This window comes from Nuphar pumila, chromosome 3 (genome assembly GCF_984573655.1).
Source record: "Nuphar pumila chromosome 3, dmNupPumi1.hap1.1, whole genome shotgun sequence".
NCBI lineage: Eukaryota > Viridiplantae > Streptophyta > Magnoliopsida > Nymphaeales > Nymphaeaceae > Nuphar > Nuphar pumila.
Window position 1 is genome coordinate 143,724,689 of NC_143251.1, and position 10,297 is coordinate 143,734,985.

General features: G+C 39.1%; 1 pseudogene; it reads left to right on the forward strand.

Moving 5' to 3' along the window:
* Positions 1 to 3,919: 3,919 nt before the first annotated feature.
* On the forward strand, positions 3,920 to 5,081 carry LOC149844223 (nuclear transcription factor Y subunit B-1 pseudogene; annotated as a pseudogene).
* Positions 5,082 to 10,297: the final 5,216 nt, after the last annotated feature.

Sequence of the window (10,297 nt, forward strand, 5' to 3'; positions counted from 1 at the left end):
TATTGATTTGTTTTCTTGTCTTGGAAGGAATTTGAAATATTTTACACAAAATGAAGTAGAAAGCTTGTGAGAACGTGCTTCACTAAGTGTCATCCTCCCCACAATTGCAAGGTTGAACTAGACCCATGAATTTATTTTTGCTGAAACTTTATACTCTAAGTCCTTCCAATAGCCGTCTCTAGAGGCCCCATGATGCAGGGAAAGTCCCAAGTACTTGAGAAGGAGCTCCTCTATCCAACAATCAAAGAGGGTAGATGCCAAGGTTGCCATCCCGCCTGGTTTTATGCATGTCAATTTGGTACCTTAAAGTGTCAAGTGGCTAATTCAAGATATCAATTCTTGAATATAATACAAAACTGAAAATGAGAAAAAAATCCAAATAGAAATAAAACAAGTAGGATCTGAATTCAGTGATAGCCAAAGTCAAAGAAAAAAAAATGTTGCATTTAGTATCCACGCAGAGCATTATTATACTGACCTGTAACAAGCCGAATAGGTAACCACCACTTGCTAAATTGTGTTTTGCACCCCTTGGGTCGAGTTCACACTGCACTTATAGAAGAAAACAAGAAAGAAATGGAAGAAATAAACAGTAAAAGATCAATATAAGACAAAGAGACGGAATTAATCCTTCCCAAACCAAAGAGACTGAGAGGTGTATGCGTGTCTGCTCGGTTATGATTACGGCGTCTTCCTCAAGGGGATTTTTTCTTCTCTTTCAGAGAGTGACATCTACACATAGAAAGTGTATGCATGTTAGCACGTCCGTCTGTGTAGTGGTTGAGAGCGTGCATTGTCCCCCTCTCACTTGCTCTTGTGTACCAGGGCTCTCTTGCACTTTGCTTCCCTCGCTTAAGGCTCGCTGAGTTAAGGGGTCGCTCTCGTCTTCATCCCTCTGGCTACGGCGGCGACTGGTATGTCATCGTGTTCACTGTGGGTCGTCCTCCTCTCCGAGTGTCCGTGTTTCTGCTTCCCTTCCATGTTATAGCGTTTGTAATGGTTGACTGGTGTTCTGAGGTTTGGCAAAAGAAAACCGTATGGAGAACTGGCAACTACCTACTATCAAAATCTTTTTGGATAGGTAAGGGGTAAAAATATCACATATATTTTGGTTTGGATATTCAATCTTTTTTAAATAGGCTAAAGTTAAGTAAAAAATATAATGTGTAGGACATTTGGAATCTAATGTGTAGGACATTTGGTCAAGGTAATTAATGCCATAGTAACTACTTAGTGAGAGAGAGACAGAAAGTGGATGGTGCCAATGGTTTGAGGATGTGGCATCGAGAGAGAGGGGTGGGGGGGAGTGAAGGTGAAAAGCCACGTGGGAAAAAGAGAGCAAGGGGGGGGGGGGGGGGGGGGGGAGGTTGAAGGTGAGAGCCACGTGGGAAAAAGAGAGGGGTTCCTATCTTTTAGAGGGCTTGTCTGATGAAGCAGTTGCCTACGGTGCTTTCTGTATAATAGATTTTTGAGGAAGAATATATGGGGTTTCTTAAGCCAACTTCTCCTGTCACTTTCAATACTTAACATAGTGATAAACCCACTTGACACATTTATTAAAGGGATTAATAAGTTGGAATCAAAAGTAAAGCCCAATAAAGAAGGTTCCAATGTGTTATTTGCCTCCCAATATGAATAAAAAATATGCAAAAATCTTATATACTTTCTATCTACCAATGGAAGTTCATTCCAATTCAAAACACCCCTATTTTTCTTCTGTCATATGCATGTGGGTACTTGAGAAAATTTGACTAGGAAGTTTGGGACCACAAGAATGGATTCTGGAGCCTAAAGGTGACCTTAAATACTTTAAATAGACATGTTGAGATACAAGAGGACTCATCATGCTTAGATCAATAATAGTATATTAGAGAGAAGAATATAATATAGCGAATAATTCAGCCAGCTTCCATAATATGAAAGTGATATCAAAGCCGGACAAGAATTCAAATACCATATCCTGAATTTTTACCTTTAAAAACTGAGGAATCCCCACTTTGGGCCTGGCAAATATATTATAATAAAAAATTTCCAAGAGATGTATGTTTAATTAGACAAATGCCAGTTAGCCATACGATTAAGTAAACTTGTGTTGGCGATGACAAGCCAGTGTCCTTGCTACACCAGTTCTTGGAGATGCTTATGACACGCTCTCATTTCACCCCCCCACAAGTTCATATATTACATTAATGTTAGTGTACATCTCTTACGATAAGGAAACACAAAAAAATGCTTGTTATGCAATGGTGAACTGGTTGGTCCACTAGTAGTTTGTACGGTTGTCCATATAGGGTGCATATTTAGTCAAGATCCTGCTTTCTTATACATATATAACACTATAGATGTGATACTGTAGTTCTGCTCACTTTCTCATTCTGCCCCTTTAAAATTGTAATTTTCCATATTTTTTCTCACATCTAACACCATAGATGTATAGGTTTTGTTTAGTGGGAACAGACTTTTGGATCATCAGAATATGATCCGTGTACATGTTTTTCCGATGATCCAAAATGAGTGGTTAATTTTATAAATATTTGCACCTCAAATGTTTTCTTTCTTATATATATATATATAGTAATGGGTGGGTGCTAAACCCATTTGGTGCTAAACCGCATGCTAAATAGGTTTTTCAGGTTTTTTTCATTTTATTTTTAAATTCTGACCGTACAGATGTGCTCTATTTTCTTGATTTTATAGGGATCAGTTCTTGAAGGGTTTGATTCCAATACATGAGTAGTTTTTATAGAGTTCCAAAAAATCAACGGTCCAAAACCTTTGTAAAATTTTGAGGCTCCAAACATCATTTTTTTCATTGAAAACACATGGTGTGGATTCTTAGTAAACCGACCATGCCCAACGCATTTATAGGGCCAGAAATAGGGATGGCAGTGGGGCGGGGCGGGGCGGGGCGGGGCGGGGGACAAGGTCTGCACCCCCGCCCCGCCTCAAGATTTTATCCTCCACCCCCGCCTCCATCCCGGGGGGGGATGGATTTTATCCTCCACCCCCGCCTTCATCCCCTTTTCATGTCCTCCATCCCCGGTTCAAACGGGGATGAGGCGGGGCGGGGCGGGGATATTGCGGGGAAAAGTGGATGAGGCGGGGATCGTGGCGGGGATGGGGCGGGGCGGGGAAAAGTGCACGTCCATCCCCGCCTCCATCCCTGGACGGGGATGGATTTTAACCTTCGTCCCCGCCTCCATCCCCGTTTCATACCCTTCATACCTGGTCCAAACGGGGCGAGGCGGGGCGGGGCCCCGCTTTCCCCCCGGTCCACTGCCATCCCTAGCCAGAACCGCATAAAAAACAGAGAAGAAGCTGGAAAACCCATTTAACATGCGGTTTAGCACCAAATGGGTTTAGCATGAACCCATATATATATATATATATAAAGAGAGAGAAAGAGATTTAAGATCTTTGATGAATTGATCTGCTCAAGAGTGATGGCTGCCTAGGTTTCTGTGGAATCAAGGTATGTAGTCATTATAGTCAATGTTGTTGGCCTAGAGGGAACAATTTTAAGCTTCAATGGTTTCACTTGGTCTCATCACATTCAACCTAGTGCTGTCTTTGAGGCAACTAATGCAATTGCAGTCTTCGAGGGGAGCATTGGTTTATGGAATCCGGACCACTCCTGTATGAAAATGAGAATCCTACTTCTCTACATCCAATTCCACCTGTCGGCGACCCATAAAACTCACACACATGCACACACACATGGCCACAGAGATGCACATGAATGTGCATCTGCTGCCACTGGATCCAAGTCTTATTCTTGAACCACCAACCAATGGGAGGGCAAATACTCACAAATATCGCCGAAAATTTTAAATTATTGCTGTATTTTTATAGGCTGATGTTATACCCAAAAAATGATATTTTTAAAATATCATGCTTTTATCATGATATTAAGGTGATAAAAGCACCTTTCGCAAAGGTTTTATATTATTCATATTTTTATTTATGCTTATATGTTTTACATACAACAAGATTTTCTTGAGAAAACAAAATATTTTAAAAGATCGTGAGATTTTTCCTCGCTGATATTTTTTTCAAGGACAATATATGGATTTATGCCCTATACCATACATTAGGCGCCCATCCTAGGGTAACCACAAAAGTAAACTTCATATATACAATTAATTTGAAAAGGCTGTGCTAGAGAACAAAGAGTAAATATTGACCTTGACCTGGAACTCAGATGACCATTTTCATGTTTGGACTGCTTCATCGCCTCGTGAAGAGATACTGAATTATTGATGCACAAAAAGGGCATATGTATAGTTATAAATAAGCAAGTTGAGATGTGGAGATAACATGCCTTGTCAAAATAGGCCAGGGAAGTCCTCCCCCCCCCCCCCACCCCACCCCCCCACACACAACACCTTAAGACATGGCTGATTCACTAGGAAGTGACCATGACTCTGAGGATTATTGCAATCTTCAGGATGCAACTACTAACACAAACACTAGTCTTGGTGATGGTTGCATCAGGGAGCATGATGGCTTGCTCCCGATCGCGAACGTCGGCCGAATTATGAAGCAAATCTTGCCTTCAAATGCAAAGATCTCCAAAGAAGCCAAGGAAACCATGCAGGAGTGTGTATCAGAGTTCATCAGCTTTGTCACTGGTGAGGCTTCCGAGAAGTGCCGCAAGGAGAAGCGCAAGACGATCAACGGCGATGATCTGTGTTGGGCAATGGCAACACTGGGGTTCGACGATTACGCCGTGCCCGTCCGCCAGTATTTGCAGAAGTTCAGAGAGGTAGAAGGTGAGAAATCTAGTACTGGTGGCTATGGAAGTCAGAAGGGCAATCACACCAAGGAAGGATCACCAAGAAGCAAGAACATTCAATTCAAAGGCCAGACTTCAATGCCTTACATGAAGCATGATATGGTTGAAAGGAATAACAACTCTCGCTCACATTAGGTAGTACAAGGTATATGATATGTCTAAGATTTGTCTTGTGCTAACATGCTAATTGGTGATTGTTCACTGTGAGGCTTGTGTGATTGTTGTAGCATGGTTTGCACCCTTGAGAGTTCCTTCTGTCAAAAGAAGCACTTGGTTTATGTTGTACTTCTTTAGTTCTTTGAGAGAGCTCATAACTAGACTTGTCTTTTGATTTTGTTGTTTGAAGCTTTTCTGTATCAGTTGGTTACTCAGTTTTGTGTGTGAGAAAAAGATTGCAGTGTAATTTATGGTCCTTGAGATAATACATCTGATTTGAGGATTTCTTTGATTAGTTTTGTGCGACAGAGACTAATTTCTGTGTAATTGATCATGTCTTTGAGATAATCCATCTGGCTCTTTGCTTCCTATGATTCCTCAAAGGATATAAAGTTTTATTCAGTTTGCTCCCAAATTGGTACATAATCTTGTACACAAACCAAACAAGTCTAAGGATTGATTCTCAATCATCATCATCACCAATTATTCACTTCTACATGACCAACTTGAGGTATTCATCACCCCTACATCTGCAAGAGGTTGTGTTGAGAAGATTGGGATTTTTTTCATCATATGATACAACCATAGATTAGTTTTTGCCTTCCAAGGCTTAAATTAGTGGGGGAGCCAGAAATCCAAGCTTGGGAGGGCACGGGTGTGTCTCTGTGTGTGGCAATGGACGTGCCGGCTGGTGGAGAGAGAGAGAGAGAGAGAGAGAGAGAGAGAGAGAGAGAGAGAGAGAGAGAGAGAGAGAGAGAGAGAGAGAGAGAGAGAGAGGTGGGTTTTTTGGGGGGAGGGGGCACAACATTTGGGTTAGGGTAAGTACTGCCCACCCTGACCCAAACCCCTTATTGGGGATTTCTAGGCCAGGGTGAGCACTTGCCGACCCTGGCCCATGTGGCTCCGCCCCTGGCTTAAAAGATGTTTTCTGCTCATCTTAGCATCACCAAGCTGCAGGTCTAATATTACTTGCAGTAAGGGCACCTAGTCCTTGTTAAGCTTCCATTATTTCATACTTTTCAAAGATCACAAGAATATTAAAGGACCACCCGCAAAACCAATATAGACTCCTTGTTCCCCTAAAACCAGAGGGAGCAATGTCTGCAACACAGCACACCCGCAATTGCTCATGCACGCTTGCCTCACTGATATACCTTGGAAAAGGACACACCAGAGTCCTGTGGGCTCTTTCCTTTTTGCTTTTAATCTTTTCAACTTGCCCAAATCTCAGAAGAAGCAGGGTGTAAAATCAGCCCCAAGTTATTTGGAAATGTGTTGGGAGTTGTGGTCAATGATGCAACTTTCAGGAAGTCTGAGGTTCCGCCAAGATTCCCCCTCCATGATTGCACGTGGGTGTGTACGGACACACGTGTCGACCACTTGGGGAAGGTGAGAGAGATGGCTAAAGTTGTGCAGCAGGTACACACCCAACAAAAGAAGCAAATTCCCGGGGTTGGTGCGTGTGTTGCATTGAACAAAGAAAGCAGAAACTCTGCCTACTTGCTTTGGTAAAGAAGATGCCCTTCTCTATCCATACCATCCATCTTCATCTCCCACCACTCAGTGACTGCAGATAATGTAAAACCTTAGGTTTCCATTATCCTGTAAAACCCTCTCTTTCTCTCTCTCTCTAAACTAGGTGCAGATTGCCATTAATGAACCTTACTCAAAAGAAAGGAAAAATGGTGCATTTTTTATTGACTGTGTGTGTGTGAAGAACTCCACCTTCAGCTCCAAGGCCTTCAAAAGGAGGAGATGAGAGAATGAGGAGGAACTGAGGGTGCACGCCTTGGACCAGTGGCAAGAGAAGCAAGGACCTCATGTAAAAGAACGAATCACCGGCCGGCACCGCAGCGTGCTCCGGTGGATCAGGTGAGGGATGCCATGCAGAATGGCGTTTGGTTTGTCATTTGATTTGTGTTTGGTTACATCAAATGTTTTTCATGCGAGGCTATACATGTCTACACTAACGATGAATTAACATTAGAAAATTAGCTCTTTGAAATGATCTCTAGTTCAGTATAATATGCTGACTTATTTTCTCTGCTCCTCTGCATGCTTTGGCTTCCCATATATATATATATATATATATTTCGGATTTTTACTCGAGAGTGTGAAACAATGCTGAATTCCAGTTTGTTATCAGAGATTTGGATTTCTGGATAGTTGATATGACAAAGAATAGATCATACAGGGTCCTATCATATGCAAACAGAAAAGTGACACCTGTCTCAATCGTTTTGACGTAGGTGAGGGTGCAACAGGCGTCACTTGTTCATAGCTAGTATTATATGATCCCGTCCTCAATGTGTTCTTTTTCCTCTTTCAATGACTCCATCGTTAAGTTAAAAATGCCAATTCAGCCATGTAATTTAGTTTTATTTTCCTTTGCTTTTGAAAGATTAATTTAATTAGAATTTGTTGTCTTGACACCTTCGCCCACCCCCAATTGTTTGGGATGAAGGCCTTGTTGTTGTTGTTGTTGTTGTCTTGACACCTTGAGAGGAGAACCCAGAGTTACCAGAAGCTTCTTAGATAGGAGGGAAGCCTGCTTCCTGAAAACTCGCTTAAGAAGCGTGATACTCCTGGCTTCTGAAACTTGATGAAAATCTCGATTCTATCATGCTTCATATGTTCTCTCACTCTACTTTTTATGTTTTTTTATGTGTTTTCTCTCACGGTTCTCACTAACTTCCATGTATTTTCTCTAAATTGGCAGGCATCATTTTTAGATTTTTGTTAAAAAAATTAATAACACTAAAAATCATGAAATTTAAGAATAGTCACTTTTATTTTAGTTTTTATTTGTGTTCCATTTCAATTCTCATTCAATTCTTATATATATATATTTTATTTTTTAATTCCTCATTTTTTTGCTTCCTATACATTTTAAGATACATCGTTTCTAGCTTTCGCTTTCTAGTCTTACAGCCTTGGAAGAACCCTTAGTTTCTCTAGTAGAGCAGGTTTAATTTCCATATGCAATAAAAACTAGTTTGGCAATGGCGACTCAGGTCCACTGTCAATGTGACACCTCTTGGCATCTAACTGGATGTTCAAACCATAGTAATGGTTTCTCTTCAACACACTAAATAAAAAACTACATTGAATGGCAAAAGTTCATAAAAAGATAAATAAAACACTATGTCAGATATATACGAATAAGATACATGGATATGACCATTTTTTAAAAATTCTGAAAGGACATATACTGGCTTAGTTCTGTTTCAACTTTATAAAATGAAGTGGAAAAAAGGGGATCATATATGATTTTTCCTTAAAACCCAATTTGAGCATAGGGACTATAGATATTGTTTAGTTTATAAAGTTTTATATAAGTGTGTTTAATTCGAGTTTTGCTAACTAGTTTTATCTGATCTACCTTCTCACTCAATGTCTTTGAAACTAAAAGCCTATAGAAGTCTGTAGTCATAGATTTGTTAGATTCAATTCATTTTTTTGCTGTTTCTTTTTAAAGAATAGTTTTATGTTGGACCAATATTTAGACGAAACTAAGCTTGAGAACCTAAACCATTATTTTCAAGTGGTTTGTCTAATGCAAGTAATGAAAATTTGAAGTAATAAAAAAGAAAACTACCTTTTTGTATTTTCTATTTCTTATTTTTATTTACTTGACAATACTGTATATATGCTGAAATTTATGAATTTGATCTGATGTGATGTGATGCAAACACATCCTTTATGAAGGTATTCAACAAATCGAAGAACCTTCCTATTTGGTCGAAACTTGTGTTTATTTTTTAACCCATAACTAATGTCTTAAAATAAATAAATTAAAAAGAACAATGAATGTTTGCATGCATGATAATTGGGGAAAACAGTGATGATCTTAAAGGAGAAAATGGAGTGTCTGGAAACCTATTCAATTATCTGACAACTACAAAAGTGTCATCAAGCACCATGAAGACCTTTTCCAATATATAGTGCAATTTGATGGCTTGTGATTGAGAAAATTAGAAATTAAATAATCTATCAGCAATGGGTATGGAAAATACTGCCTTAATAGGGCTTAGCAAGGTTGGTCTCAACTGTACACAAGTCCAAGTGTAATCCATTTGCATCAACATTTGTGACTAGCACAGTCATGTGGAGTTGTAAATATTAAAAATGAAGAACAATCAAAGAGCTGGTGCTTTATACTTTACCTTGAAGTGAACTTCTAACATGTTTTCCACGTGAAGGAGGATATTCTTTAATTGTATCACTTGTGGCAAGAATTAATGTCATATGAGTAGTTTATACCATAAGAGTAGCTTCCCTTGAACAATTAGATTGATTTATAATAAGCACCTATTTGTGAATGCATTCAAATACTACCTGAGTTTTTATTTGAAACGAGAGAATTAATATATTAATCAAGGAGGGTAATGAAAAAGCACAATTGATCTGCTTGATACAGATCAACATAGAGGCATTTTTAATGACTATGGTTGGTTTAGAAAGCATATTATGGGCTTTTTTACACTTTCTGGAGTAGACCGTGTGCAGCATCCTTAGCTTTTGGTGCACTACAGTAATCAGGTGTTATATTTGTGGGTCCATAACACACAAGGTAGAAAGGAATTGAAAGAAACGCAAGTGATAGATCATCCTTGAAGGTTTCCTTCTCTAACCTTGGGAGAATGATGCACATTGGAAGCATAATGCCATCCTGGTCAAGGGATCCAACTGGATCCATTTTTGTAGTGTGGAGTTTTTTTATTTAGGTCTCTATATTGTAATGGATATTGAGTCTATATAATTGATCTATATTTAAAGTTAAAAGTTAATTATAATTAAAATGTTTTTTTAATTGGATGCTTATGAAAATAGGAAGTTTGAATGTACTAGTATTGTTTTTTATAGATGTTTCCGTGACACTAATTTGTGTTCCAAGATTTTCAGGTGTTTGTTGGCCTCCTGATCTTTACTCTTACTCTATCCTTTTAATAGGATTTGCCTTCGTTAAAGAAAAAGTCTAATAGCATTAGAATCCTTCATCTATAAATAGATCAGTAGTCTATGAGATTTGGCATCGAGTCATGGAATAATTTTTAGATGTTTCTGTTTCTTGCTTTCTTAGATCATAGAAGTTTTAATTATTTATAGATGATTTGGTTATTTGTTAAATAATTTAGTTTACAGTTTATTGTGGGTGCCAAATTTGTAGGTTTAAGGAATGATATTTCTGAAGCTTTGCATCAACCTCTCAACCACCGTACTACATAATGAATTATAACGTAGGTAAGGAAAGAGAAGAAAAGCTCGACTAAAATAGCCAACTCTATACTCCAATCCAATGGATTCAACCTCAGCCATTTAACCACGTTCTGTACCTAATTTGAA